The sequence below is a fragment of the Phyllobates terribilis genome, unplaced genomic scaffold (assembly GCF_046119375.1).
Source record: "Phyllobates terribilis strain yellow unplaced genomic scaffold, ASM4611937v1 Scaffold_1__5_contigs__length_1240528914, whole genome shotgun sequence".
NCBI classification, from domain to species: domain Eukaryota; kingdom Metazoa; phylum Chordata; class Amphibia; order Anura; family Dendrobatidae; genus Phyllobates; species Phyllobates terribilis.
The window spans coordinates 1,025,894,361-1,025,909,050 of record NW_027362761.1 but is presented as its reverse complement, the minus strand read 5'-3'; the positions used below and the strand labels follow the sequence as shown (position 1 = coordinate 1,025,909,050).

Genomic DNA, 14,690 nt, shown 5'->3' with positions numbered 1-14,690 from the left:
CCCCTTGGAAGAGACGTGGAGGTCGCAGTGGAATAAAAAGACAATATCAATGCCCCTTAAAAAAGTGGTGGAGGTCGCAGTAGCTTAACAAGACGGTATTAATGCCCCCTGGAGAAGTGGTGGAGGTCGCAGTAGCTTAACAAGATGGTTTTAATGCCCCTGGGAAAAGTGGTGGAGGTCGCAATAGCTTAACAAAACAGTTTTAATGCTCCTTGGAAGAGATGTGGAGGTTGCAGTAGCTTAACAAGACAGTTTTAATGCCCCTTGGAAGAGACGTGGAGTTTGCAGTGGAATAAAAAGACAATGTCAATGCCCCTTAAAAAAGTGGTGGAGGTCGCAGTAGCTTAACAAGACGGTTTTAATGCCCCCTGGAGAAGTGGTGGAGGACGCAGTAGCTTAAAAAGACAGTTTTAATATCCCTTGCAAGAGACGTGGAGGTCGCAGTGGAATTAAAAGACAATATCAATGCCCCCTGAAAAAGTGGTGGAGGTTGCAGTAGCCTAACAAGACACTTTTAATGCCCCTTGGAAGAGACGTGGAGGTTGCAGTAGCTTAACAAGATGGTTTAAATGCCCCTTGGAAGAGACGTAGAGGTTGCAGTAGCTTAACAAGAAGGTTTTAATGCCCCTTGGAAGAGACGTGGAGGTTGCAGTAGCTTGACAAGACGGTTTTAATGCCCCTTGGAAGAATGGTGGAAGTCGCAGTAGCTTAACAAGACGATTTTAATGCCCCTTGGAAGAGACATGGAGGTCGCAGTGGAATAAAAAGACAATATCAATGCCCCTTAAAAAAGTGGTGGAGATCGCAGTAGCTTAACAAGACGGTTTTAATGCCCCCTGGAGAAGTGGTGGAGGACGCAGTAGCTTAAAAAGACGGTTTTAATGGCCCTTGCAAGAGATGTGGAGGTCGCAGTGGAATTAAAAGACAATATCAATGCCCCTTGAAAAAGTGGTGGAGGTTGCAGTAGCCTAACAAGCCACTTTTAATGCCCCTTGGAAGAGACGTGGAGGTTGCAGTAGCTTAACAAGATGGTTTATATGCCCGTTGGAAGAGACGTAGAGGTTGCAGTAGCTTAACAAGAAGGTCTTAATGCCCCTTGGAAGAGACGTGGAGGTCGCAGTGGAATTAAAAGACAATATCAATGCCCCTGGGTAAAGTGGTGGAGGTCGCAGTAGCTTAACAAGATGGTTTTAAGAGCCATGCAGTACAGCATATTAAAAACATTATTCCCATTATTGGGGAGTGGGTCTCCCATAGACTTTGCCTATGCCCTCCAAGCAAAAGCTGCCAAAAATTAGGACTGAGGAACTTGCAATCCTGGCAACACGGACCACGGTCACCCTGGTGGTATAGTGGTGGTGGAGGCTGAGGATAAGGAGAAGACCAAAATACAGCCGAAATGAGGAAGCGTATACCCATGTGTGGGTTTGAAGGGGTGCATGGAAATACACCTCCCGAAATAACACAGTGGATTTGACTTTATGTTACTCTGCTGTCATTTGGTGGTAATGAGAAGTATGGCCCAATTCAGCCCTTGTTCATTTTGATAAGGGTCAGCTTGTCAGCATTGTCAGTTGACAGGCGAGTGCGCTTTTCTGTTATAATTCCCCCAGCGGCACTAAAAACACGCTCCGATAACACGCTAGCGGCAGGGCAGGCCAGGACCTCCAAGGCGTACAGAGCGAGTTCATTCCAAGTGTCCAGCTTGGATACCCCAAAATTAAAAGGCACAGAGGAATCACGGAGGACGCTGGTATGGTCGGCAAGGTACTCCCTCACCATCTTTTGAAACTTACCACTCCTTGTGAGAGTACCCCACGCCTCACGGCCTGTAAGCTGGGCGGGTCTCAGAATACTGTCCCAGAACATTGACAGTGTTCCCCTGCCTCTGCTGGATTGGAGTTGCGTCTCTCTCGCCTGTATGCCTTGGTTGGGCAACGAACTGTGACCTCTGCCGCTAGCGTGTTCAGATGGGAATTTTTTTAACAGTTCTGCAGCAAGGGCCTTCTGGTACTGCCCCATTTTTGTAGACCTCTCCACCTCAGGACTAAGAGAGTGAAAGTTCACCTTATAGCGGGGGTCTACAAGTGTGACCAACCAATAATGACTGTCACCCAAAATTTTGACAACGCGAGGGTCACGGTTAAGGCAGCATAACATAAATTCAGCCATGCGTGCCAGACTAGTACCGGGCAAGACTTCCATGTCCTCACCAAGATGATGACTGACCATGCTCTCTTCCTCCTCCTCCTCCTACCCCCTGTCCTCAGGCCAACCACGCTGAACCGACGGTATGACAATTGTACAGGTGCTACCTTCTACAGCGCATGATACAAGCTCCTGTTCTTCCTCCTCCTCCTCCTCTCCCTCATTATCCCCCAATGCACGTTGGGATGAGATGAGGCTGGGCTGTGTGTAATCGCCCGCTACGGCTTCTTGATCCATCTCATCAAACTCTGGCTGCAATGCCTCCTCTTTAATTCTCCGCGAGAGTGTTGCAAAAGACAGACAAGTGGGATGCTGACGCTAATGATGGCGTCATTGCCACTCACTATCTTGGTGGACTCCTCAAAGTTTGTCAGGATGGTACATATGTCAGACAACGAGGTCCACTCCTGAATTCTTATGTGTGGAGTCTGACCTGAATATCGACGGCCTTGTTGCAGCTGGTACTCCACAACTGCTCTCTTCTGCTCACAAATCCTTTGCAACATGTGGAGGGTAGAGTTTCAATGTGTGGGGACATCACACACCAGTCGATGTGCCGGAAGCTGCAAACGCTTTTGCAACACAGCAAGGGTGGCAAAAGCTGTAGCCGACTTGAAAAAATGAGCTGACAGGAAGCGTACTATGACGAGCAGATCTGGCATCACGGGGTACGATTTAAGAAACCGCTGAACCAGGAGGTTAAGCACATCAGCCAGGCATGGTACGTGTGTGATCTCGCCTCACCTCTGAGCCCCAACCAGGTTACGGCCATAGTCACACACGACCATGCCTGAATGTGGGTTCAGCGTTCTCAGCCACAGATCTGCCTGCTCTTTCACAGCTGTCCACAACTCACAAGCAGTGTGAGGTTTATCACCTAAGCTTATGAGTTTCAGCACAGCCTGTTGCCGCTTGGCTGAGGCAGTACTGCAGTGCTTCCAGCTGGTAACTGATGTGGTGATATCTGAGTAGGAGGCTGAACATGAGGCGGAGGAGGAGGATGATGCTCAGGAACTGTACACTGTGGGGGCAACTCTGACTGACATAGGGCCCGCAATCCTCGGTGTGGGGAGAATATGTTCCGTCCCAAGGTCCGACTGGGTCCCGGCTTCCACTATGTTTACCCAATGTGCCGTCAGGGAGATGTACCGTCCCTGGCCACAAGCACTTGTCCACGTGTCCGTTGTCAGGTGGACTCTCCCAGTAACTGCGTTGTTGAGGGCATGGCAGATGTTTTGGGACACGTGCTTGTGTAGTGCGGGGATGGCACACCGGGCAAAATAGTGTCGGCTGGGGACCAAGCACCCAGAGATGGCCACCACCATAAGGTTGCGGAAGGATTCCGTCTCCACCAGCCTAAAAGGCAGCATTTCCAACACAAGCAGTCGTGAAATGTGCGAATTTAGGACTGTAGGACGTTGGCTGCGAATTTGTGATTTCATTCAAAGCTCTTGGATATGGACAATTGAACGCTGTGGTGGGACGTGGACGTGGACGTTGATGCTGTTTCTTGAGAAACTGCCATAACAAGTGAAGACTGAGAGGAGGGGGCATCTTTGCATGCAGTATGGACAGGGGATTGCCTTGCACACACAACAGGGGGTTCTATTACATGCACAACAGCGGAAGAAGCAGTGGTGACACCCACTGACACTGGTCGTGGACCCTGGGGTTCGCCCCACAAAGTCAGGTGCTTTGCTGCCATGTGCCTGATCATGCTGGTGGTGGTCAGGCTGGTAGTTTTGTCACCCCTGCTGATGCTGGCATGGCAGGTCATACAAATGGCCTTTTTGGGGTTATCAGCAGAGTCTTTTAAAAAATTCCAGACTCTGGAAGACCTATCGGTTTTACTGGCAACGACCCTTGTGTTGGTGTTACGGGGTACTGTTGCCCACCTTCGTGTGTGCGGCCACCACACTGCTTCTTCCTGCCTGTTGGGGTACTCTGCCTCCCTCGCCCTGTGTGCTGCTGGCCTCTCTCTGCGTGTCCTCCTGCCATGTTGGGTCAGTTACTAGATCATTCACCACCTCCTCCTCTTCCACTTGCGCACCACCATCCTCCTCCTCACTTCATAGCAATTGTGTCTCGTCATCATCCATAAATTGCCAGCGTCGACTTCCTGTGGCCGTGGCTGTTCAAATATTTGGGCATCGCTACATGGGATCTCCTCTTCCACCACTTCAAGCGGAGCAGGCGAGGGGCACAAATATGGAAATGGACTAGTGAACAGCTCTTCAGAGTGTCCAACTGTGGGATCAGTCGCTGTCTGACGACACTCGGTATGGTGGGAGGAAGGAGCATCAGTGTGAGGAGGAGTATGCGGTCGATACTCACGGCTACTAAAACTTGACCATGTGGAAGACAGACCAGAGTTGGTGGTGCCCAGGTAACTGGAAGTATTATCTGCTATCCAATTAATAACCTGTTCACACTGATCAGTTCGCAATACTGGTGTTGTAGTGTGCTTCCCTAGTAATTCGGTCAAGAAGTGGGAGCGAGAAGATGTGGCTGTTGGTTGTGGCACATTTTCACCTTGACCACGGCCCCGTCCTCTACATGCACCATCACCAGAACGTCCAGTTCCACTTCCCTTGCCACGCGCCTTGCCCATTGAAAATGAAGTAAAATAGCTTACACTCGCACTATCAATGGAAAAAGGGTAATAGAAAGGAGATTAGAACCATGGAAGAGGAAAACCACAGTTCCATTTGTCTGGCCTACACCAGAATCTTTTAAACAGATATATTGGTGTCTGAACAGTCAGGGAGACACTATAACTGGTTTTGTTTACGGAAAAAAATGCCAAAAGCAGGATAATACAGAGATTTGACCCGTGGAACTGCAAAACCTCAGTTATAGTTATGTGGCATACACCAGACTCTTTTAAACAGATATATTGGTGTCTGACCAGTCAGGGAGACACTATTACTGTTTTTTTATGGCAAAAAATGGCAAAAAGAGGATAATTCAGAGATTTGACCCGTGGAACTGCAAAAACACAGTTCTATCTTTCTGGCCTACACCAGACTCTTTAAAACAGATATATTGGTGTCTGAACAGTCAGGGAGACACTATTACAGTTTTTTTTTTACGGCAAAAAATGCTAAAAGCAGGATAATACAGAGATTTGACCCGTGGAACTGCAAAACCACAGTTATAGTTATGTGGCGTACACCAGACTCTTTTAAACAGATATATTGTTGTCTGACCAGTCGGGGAGACACTATTACAGTTTTTTTTTATGGCAAAAAATGCCCAAAACAGGATAATACAGAGATTTGACCCTTGGAACTGCAAAACCATAGTTCTTTTTCTCTGGCCTACACCAGACTCTTTAAAACAGATATGTTGGTGTCTGACCAGTCAGGGAGACACTATTACTGTTTTTTTTAACGGCAAAAAATGCCAAAAACAGAATAATACAGAGATTTGACCCCTGGAATTGCAAAACCACAGTTATAGTTATGTGGCGTACACCAGACTCATTTAAACAGATATATTGGTGTCTGACCAGTCAGGGAGACACTATTACAGTTTTTGTTTACGGCAAAAAATGCCAAAAACAGGATAATACAGACATTTGACCAGTGGAACTGCAAAACCACAGTTCTATTTTTCTGGCCTACACCAGACTCTTTTAAACAGATATATTGGTGTCGGAACAGTCACAGACACACTCAATTTTTTATTTTGGGGGGGGGGGTGATACCAAATGGTTATTAGACGTGTATTTGGACAGTCTGACTAAGGAAAAAGAAAAATTACAGGTTTTAGATGAAAAAAAGAATTTTTCCTGGCCCCTGAGACCGGGGTGATAAGTCCAGCAATTTGACCAGCAGGAGCACACAGGACTGTAATGCAGCGTTTTCTGGTATAACCACTGCGTCTCCTATACAGCCTGCCTGCCTGATATCTGGGATGGATACTAGTCCTGAGAAGGACTGTTTGTTAGATTTGGCAGGCTTTAGAGACCCTACACTACCTGCTTTGCACTATATATCTCTCCCTAACTCAGCAGCACTGACCCTACACTGGCTGATCCGGAGCGACTGTGTCCAAGATGGCGGCGCCCGGTTTTAAATACTCAAGGTGACGCTGTGCGGCCAGCCAATCACTATAATGCCCACAAACAACATGGCTGCGGCATTACAGTGACTGGCTGGCAATCCCTGCATGTTCATTGGCTCTGTAAAGAGCGCCAAACATGCAGGGCGGAGATCCGAGCTCCCGCCCGAGTAACCCGGAAATGCTCGGTGCTCGCCGTACATCCCGAGTAGCGTGATGCTTGGGCGAGTAACGAGCAGTGTCGAGCATGCTCGCTCAACACTAATAATAATCTTAAACACATGTCAAAATCCACAATAGAATACCTCAAAAGACGCGAGTTGAAGGTTTTATAATGTGCCTCGCAGTCCCCAGATCTGAACATTATTGAAAATCTGTGACTAGACCTCAAAATAAAAGTGCATGTATATAGAAATCCTTTACAAGCTGTAATACCTTCAAAAGGGGGTGCTACTAAATATTAACCATGCAGGGTACTCAAACGTTTGAATAGGCCCATTATCCTTTTTGTATTTTTTAAAATGTAAAAGATAAATATTAGTGATGAGCAAGTGTGTTTGTTACTATTCGGTATTTGCACGGATAGTAAGGTATTTGGTTTACTCGTTATATTGCGATTATTTGTGTACTCGCATTGCTATATTCGGATGTCCCACCCTGCACTTTTGTCACCTCCTTTTCAGCCACAAAACATGCTGGGCTTCTTAACCAATCACAGTAAAGCCGCAGGCATCTTGGTTGTGGCATTACTGTGATTGTCTGGCCGCCCAGCATCATACGGTCTATTTAAGCCCTGCCGCCACCATTTTGTGCACGTGCATCCGGATCCTGCATTCTACAAGCATAGGGAGAGATTGCTGAGCTGCTAGGGAGAGTGTTTACGCCTCTTGATAAAGCAAAAGCCCTTTTAAGGGCTACCTGCAGTGTATTCTCGTTCAGTGTAGAGTAGGGAGGGAGAGATACTCGAGCAGAGACAGTTATTATTATTATTATTTATTATTATAGTGCTATTTATTCCATGGTGCTTTACATGTGAAAAGGGGTATACATAGCAAATACAAGTACAATAATCTTGAGCACAATGTGACAGCTACTGGTACTGGAGGACCAAGGACCCTGCCTGCGAGGGCTCACAATCTACAAGGGATGGGTGAGGATACATTAGGTGAGGGTAGAGCTGGTCACGCAGCGGTGGTTACTGCAGGTTGTAGGCTTGTCGGAAGAGGTTGGTCCTCAGGCTCCTTTTGAAGGTTTCCACAGTCGACGAGAGTCTGATGTGTTGGGGTTGAGAGTTCCAGAGTAGGGGGGAAGCACGGGAGAAATCTTGTTTGCGATTTTGGGAGGAGGAGATAAGAGGGGAGTAGAGAAGGAGATCTTGTGAGGATCGGAGGTTGCGTGCGGGTGTATAACAGGAGACTAGGTCAGAGATATATGGAGGAGACAGGTTGTGAATGGCTTTGTATGCCATGGTTAGGGTTTTGAACTGGATTCACTGAGGAATTGGAAAGAGAATCCAGTGAAGAGATTGACAGAGAGGAGAGGCCAGGGAATAGCGGGGGTACAGGTGGATTAGTCGGGCAGCAGAGTTTAGGATAGATTGGAGGGGTGCAAGAGTGGTAGAAGGGAGGCCACAGAGTAGGAGGCTGCAGTAGTCAAAGCGGGAGACGATGAGGGCGTGCACTAGAGTTTTTGCAGATTCATGGTTGAGGAATGTGCGGATCCGGGAGATATTTTTGAGTTGGAGTCGGCAGTAAGTGAAAAGGGCTTGTATATGTGGTTTGAAGGAGAGTTCAGAGTCCAGGGTTACCCCGAGGCAGCGATCCTGAGGGAGTGGGGAGAGTGGGCAGCCATTGACGTTGATAGATAGGTCAGTTGGGGGGGGTGAATGAGATGGCGGAAAGATGATGAATTCTGTTTTGTCCATGTTAAGTTTTTGAAATATAGCAGAGAAGAAGGATGAGATTTTGGTTAGTAGGGAGGAGATATCGGGTCCAGAGAGGTAGATCTGTGTGTCATCAGCATAGAGGTGATAATGAAAGCTATGAGACTCTATGAGCTGTCCCAGGCCTAAGGTGTAGATGGAGAAGAGCAGAGGTCCTAGGACTGAACCTTGGGGGACACCGGCAGATAGGGGGCGAGATGAGGAGGTGGTGTGTGAGTGGGAGACACTGAATGTCCTGTCTGTTAGGTATGAGGAGATACAGGATAGGGCTAAGTCTGTGATGCCGAGAGACGAGAGAATTTGTAGTAAGAGGGAATGGTCCACTGTGTCGAAGGCAGATGACAGGTCTAGGAGGAGGAGTACGGAGTAGTGTCGCTTAGATTTGGCGGTTAGTAGGTCGTTGGTGACTTTAGTCAGTGCAGTTTCAGTAGAATGGTGCGGTCGGAAACCAGATTGTTGGCGGTCGAAGAGGGAGCTGGAGGAGAGGTGGGAGGACAGTTTAGAATGGACGTATATTTCAGTAGTTTTGAGGCATAGGGGAAAAGTGATATGGGGCGATAGCTAGTCAGAGAGGATGGGTCAAGGGAGGGCTTTTTGAGGATGGGTGTGATTGAGGCTTGTTTGAAGCATGAGGGGAAGACACCAGTTGGTAGTGACAGGTTAAAGAGGTGGGCTAGGGTTGGGATGAAGATAGTGGTAAGGTTTGGGATGAGGTGGGATGGGATTGGGTCAAGCTCACAGGTTGTGAGGTGTGATTTGGAGAGTAAAGAGGAAAGTTGATCTTCCATAATGGTGGAGAAGGTGGTTTTGGAGGAGGAGGGTTGAGTAGGTGTGGAGAGGGGCTGTGGGGGCTTTTAGCAAAAGCTTTGTCTGATGGTGTCAATCTTCTGCTTGAAGAATGAGGCAAAGTCTTCGGCCGAAATAAGAGGAGAGGGAGGAGGCACTTGGGGACGGAGGAGAGAATTGAAGGTGTTGAATAGTGGTTTGGGGTTGTGAGACAGGGAGGATATGAGGGATGCGAAGTATGTTTGTTTTGCTGCAGTGAGTGTGGACTTGAAGGTAGTGAGGGATTGTTTGAATGTAATGAAGTGCTCATTGGAGTGGGACTTTTTCCATCTACGCTCGGCAACCCTGGAGGCCCGTCGCCGTTCTTTAGTTAGGCTGGTGTGCCAGGGTTGTCTGTTGATTGTGCAAGCTTTGGTATGTGTGAGGGGGGCGAACGAATCGAGAGCTGCAGCTGTTGTGGTGTTGTATAAAGTGGCAGCAACATCTGCATCATGTAAGGAACTAATGTCTGTAAGAGGGAGAAGGAGTTTAAAGGAGCCGCTAACTAGCTCCATAATACCACAAAAAAAAAGCTCTTTTCAGAGCTGAAGACATACAACAAAGTCAGAGTACAGGGAGAGAGAGATTGTGTATTATGTAGGGAGAGGTTAAAGTCTTCTTCCAGTGTCCATCTTAAAACAGCTCTTGTCTGTGGCAAAGCAATATTTTTCCAGCACACAGAGTAGTAGCATTTTGTGCTGCCTCTTTTTTAAAAGCACTGGTCTATTTTCCCTGCTGTTTTAGGGGTCAGAGCCTGGCTTCTGCTGTCCACATAAGTCCACTTAAAAATGCAGTTAGTGCCCAGCGCATAGCAGTAGTCCAAACATTTCCTACTGCCTGCTACCAAGCATGCACCAGGCCATTTTTCCCTCTGTTTTGGGGGTGACAGGCTGCCTTCTGCTGTCCACATTAGTCCACTAAAAAAATGTGTTTAGTGCCCTACGCAAAGCAGTAGTCCAAACATTTCCTACTCCCTATTATAAAGCACACACCAGGCCATTTTACCCCCTATTATGGAAGTCACCATCCCAAGGGCCACCAATCACAAATAGTTGTTAGGCTGGAGTAGGAATACTGTCCTGGTCTGTCCACTGCACAATGTGCATACGGTTTGTAAAATTTAGCCATATGCACTGAGTCATGGTTGACGCAGGAAGCCTCCATCCCAAGGGCCTCCAATCACAAATAGTAGTTAGGCTGGAGTAGGAATACTGTCCTTGCTTGCCCACTGCACAATGTGCATAGGGTTTATAAAAATTAGTCCTATGGACTGAGTCATGGATGACGCAGAAAGCCACCATCCCAAGGGCCTCCAATAACAAATAGTAGTTAGGCTGGAGTAGGTTTGTCCACTGCACAATGTGTATAGAGTTTCTAAAAATTAGCCCTATGGGCTGAGTCATGGTTGATGAAGGAAGGAAACAGGCTGTTATGGGAAGGAGGTGATGTTAACAGCAGTAGCATGAATCTGCATTTTTGGTGAATTTAGGTTAGCTTGCTGTCATCTAGAGGGACTACAAACTGTGGAGATATCTAGTCCTTGTTAAATTTAATCAGAGTAAGTCTGACTGCATTTTTGGTGGAGAGGCGTGTGCGCCTATCAGTGCTGATTGCCCCAGCAGAACTGAAAACACGCTCTGACACCACACTAGCAGCCGAGCAGGCCAGCACCTCCAAGGCATATAAGGAGAGGTCGGGCCAAGTGTTCAGCTTAGACTCCCAAGAATTAAAGGGAACTGAAGAGTCAGAAAGGACGCACGTATGGTCACTTAAGCACCCCTTTACCGTGTTCTGCAACTTATCCCTCCTTGGTATTGTTACAGGCATAGACAGCCCTTGTTGTTGTGCTGGTTTATTGAAAATTGCCCAAATTGTGCACTTTTTCCCCCAACCTCTGTTGAAGCTGGTGTTCATGTCTCTCCTCTTTATCCCTTGGTGTTGAAAAGAGCCAGTACCTCTGCCACCAGCATTGTCTGAGGGTGATATTTTCAGCAACTGATCTACAAGGGCCCTCTTGAACGATTCCATTGTAAAACTTTTTGGTGACTCCAAAATGAGAGAAGGAGATTTCTCCTTATACTGTGGATCGAGAAAGGTGGCCAACCAGTATAGGTCGCTCTTGTCACCTGCACCTTAAAAACATCTCCAGAATCCAACCTTTTCTCACCTTTGAAACTGCTAAAACTCTTACTATCGCTCTTATTCACTCTTGTCTGGACTACTGCAAATCTCTTCTGATCAGTCTCCCTCTTTCCAAACTTTCTCCTCTCCAATCCATCCTGAATGCGGCAGCCAGGGTTGTATTTCTGTCCAGCCGCTTCACCGATGCCTCCATCTTGTGCCAGTTATTACACTGGTAGCCCATTCGCTACAGGGTCCAATATAAACTCATCACTCTCACCCACAAAGCTCTCCACAGTTCTGCACCGCCTTATATCTCCTCTCTCATCGCCCTACACGTGCCATTCGTTCTACAAATGACCTAAGACTAACATCCCCATAATCCGAACCTCGCACCTCTCTCTCCAAGACTTCTCTCGTGCTGCACCAGTTCTCTGGAATGCTCTACCCAGACGATCCAACTGATGCCTAGCTCCCACGTCTTCAAGCACGCTTTAAAAAATCATCTCTTTAAACAAGCCTACCACCTCAACTACTCAGTGAACTGACTTTTCCCTGTTCCCTCCTTCTAAATATTATTCAGAATCTGCTCCTTACTATTCATCTGTCCACACCCTCCATGCACACGATAACTGCACTCGATACTTGATTATTGCACTTAAGCATACTGGCTAATGGCGGATCATGCAGCTTTATATTAAAATCCTTACATATTATAATTGCCAGACCTGAAATAACAAGCAGGAAAAACTGTTTCTTAACCTTTTTGGCCTGTTAAATGCAATTTAGGTTAGGTGTGGTAGTTGTTCTTCTGTGTCTGTAAAAGTGGCATAATACTGTGACAATCTTATTCCCAGAAACCATATGTGAGTCAGAAATGCATGCAGGAATATTCTCCAGGCTCTTCCCATTCTGTTTCATCACTTTCCCATCCATTTCAGCACTTTTTTGTGCAAAATTAAATTTCCTAAAAAACATGAAAATTGAACAGCACTAGGATACAACTAGTTTTTTTTTCACTGACTCATAATTTCTGATCATGGTCTTGGTGAGTTTGATCCGTGACTCAGATCAAAATTGGACATGACACCATGTTTTGATGGGGACCCTACGTTCTGCAAAAAATAAGAGATGTGTTAACAGTCTGAAGTATTATTGACGTCAGCGCAAGCATGGGAAAATTCTAACCGCGCATGTGCTGACCCCATTTGCAAATAATACACTGAGCGTCAGTGTATTGCCGGCAAATTCACAGAGCGGTCACATTTTACAATGTGACCATTCTGTTCATGGGATCATCGTGGGACCCTCGCTATTTGGACTGCGGCGGACAGGTGAGGTTGAGGTTGCTTTATTATTGTACCTTTATTACAGGTGATCCTGGGCTTTGGGGATTAGCTGTAAGGTGAGTATATGCTGGTTTTTTTTTTTGTTTTTTTTTGCAGGGGCAGAGAACATCGGGGACAATGTGTAGGTGAGTTTAATGTGTTTTATTTTTATTTATTTATTTTTTTTATTCATTTTATCATTTTTTTTTCTTTCAGCAGAGCACAGGCACCAGCGGATGTGAGACTACTGCTCCCATCCAGCGGTGCCTGCTCTCGCTGTTTCCTATGGCAATAGGCGCCGGCTAATGGTGGTATTAGCACCATAAGCCGGCGCCTATGACCCGCAGTAAGCTTTCATCTGGCAGCATGATGCCACAGCGCTCTGACCACAGTAATGCTATTACCATCGATCAGTGCCTGTGTTTCCTGCGCTGTGACCGCAGGAAACACCCGAACCCGAACATTAACACAGACTTGTTGAGAAAGTTCGTGTTTGAGGTCCGTGCCCGAACAGTAGGTGTTTTTTAAGGACCCCAAACTTTAGTGTTTGGGTTTAGAAAGACCGTGCGGTCTTTTTAAAGACAGCCAGGTCAGCAGACGAGAGAACCCAATGACCCTTGGGTCTCAACACACTGCTCTCCTACCTCCTGACTTTCTGCTTGCCAAGGAGCAATGTGCTACTCCGGATACTGATGCTGGTTGGATTCTAGGACTACAAACTCTATAAGACAAAGCTTGCAAACACAGCGCTTCTTGTCTAGGAAACCAGTCACCTCTGACTCAGATTGTACTGGTTGCCAGTAACCAAAGCTACAAGCAGTAAACAATATAATTAAAAATCTCATCATTCTTGTAAATGAACAGGATTTTTAATAACAATTAAATTGCACACTTTTGTTGTGTATTTACTTTTTGGAATTACAGTAAGCAACAATCAATGCAATCTTGTATTATTAACTTGCAAACGTGCAAGTCTGCATTATAATAGTAATCATACAGCCTAATATTCTTAATAAACAGTGATGAAGTAGTCTGTGCTTATCATAGCAATATGTGACATAGAGTATTCATTTTCTTAATCATTATTATATAAACGTGAATATATATATATACTGTATATATATATGTATATATATATATATACACACAGAACTACTTTACACTTTTATAGATTACTTTTAAAGTAACATTTTTTAAAAAAACGGTTGAAAATAGTTCACACAGGAGCAACAAACTCATGTTTTCTGTAAATTTTGGTAGTAATTCTACACAGGTAATTTGACAGTAAGTCAATGAAGTCCAGCAGGAATCATGTGCTTTGTAAGCACTCCCAAATGAATAAAAATGATATAGTACAACACTGAGAAAATGGCCAATAAAACTTTAATTTGCTCAGAGAATGAAAAACTTGACACATGTTGGATGCTGCTCATTTTCCCAATCTGTGGACCTCTGTTTTTGTTTTCTATCTGCCAACATTGTGTCATTCTGCTTGTATAACCTTTAAAATATATTTTAGCTTATTCTAGCTCTATCTGTGTCATTTAATTTCAAATGCAATTTATATCATGAACTACAAACTATGACATTCGTTTCCAAATGGCTCAAGGGTTTTGTACGAGTTTATTTTTTTAAAGAACCATAGTGCAATATAAGTTTTAATATACAAGACAAACCAATTGGATTTAACTATCAATGTCAACATTGTTATATCACTGAAAGGTTACAGGTGTCACCAATGGTCCATAAGAAAATACAACATAGAAAATTACAGAATTAAAGCAAACATTTGCAATCAATATCAATTTGAATGTAAAAGCTTGTGCTATCACCATGTGTTGACATCTTGCTGCAAAAGATATGTAGTAAAAATTCTGCTGGCTTTTAACCAATATTATTAGGGATAAAAATATGTGGCTTACAGGTTATATTTGTTATGCATGTAGCTATAATGCCGGTGTCCCCACATGGCTCTCCTTTTCCCTCCATGCAGTGACGCCGACATACTCACCACCCCGGCCGCATGGCATGGTCCCCAGTGTGCTCCCTGTCTCCTGTGTATGTGTACTTCCTGGTGGTGCACATGCTCGCTCCCCTGTTTTTAAAGGGGCAGCATGCATACCGGCTAAGCTGCCCTCAGTTAATAGCTGGGAGGCATCTTGTATAAAAGGCACCCTCCCCAATAGGTAGGTGTCTAAGCA

General features: G+C 45.7%; 1 protein-coding gene across 2 annotated transcripts in view; it reads right to left on the bottom strand.

Moving 5' to 3' along the window:
- Positions 1–14,690, bottom strand: part of FSTL5 (follistatin like 5) — a 1,189,778-nt gene that overhangs the window by 161,756 nt on the left and 1,013,332 nt on the right. The gene's annotated exons all lie outside the window — the stretch shown is intronic.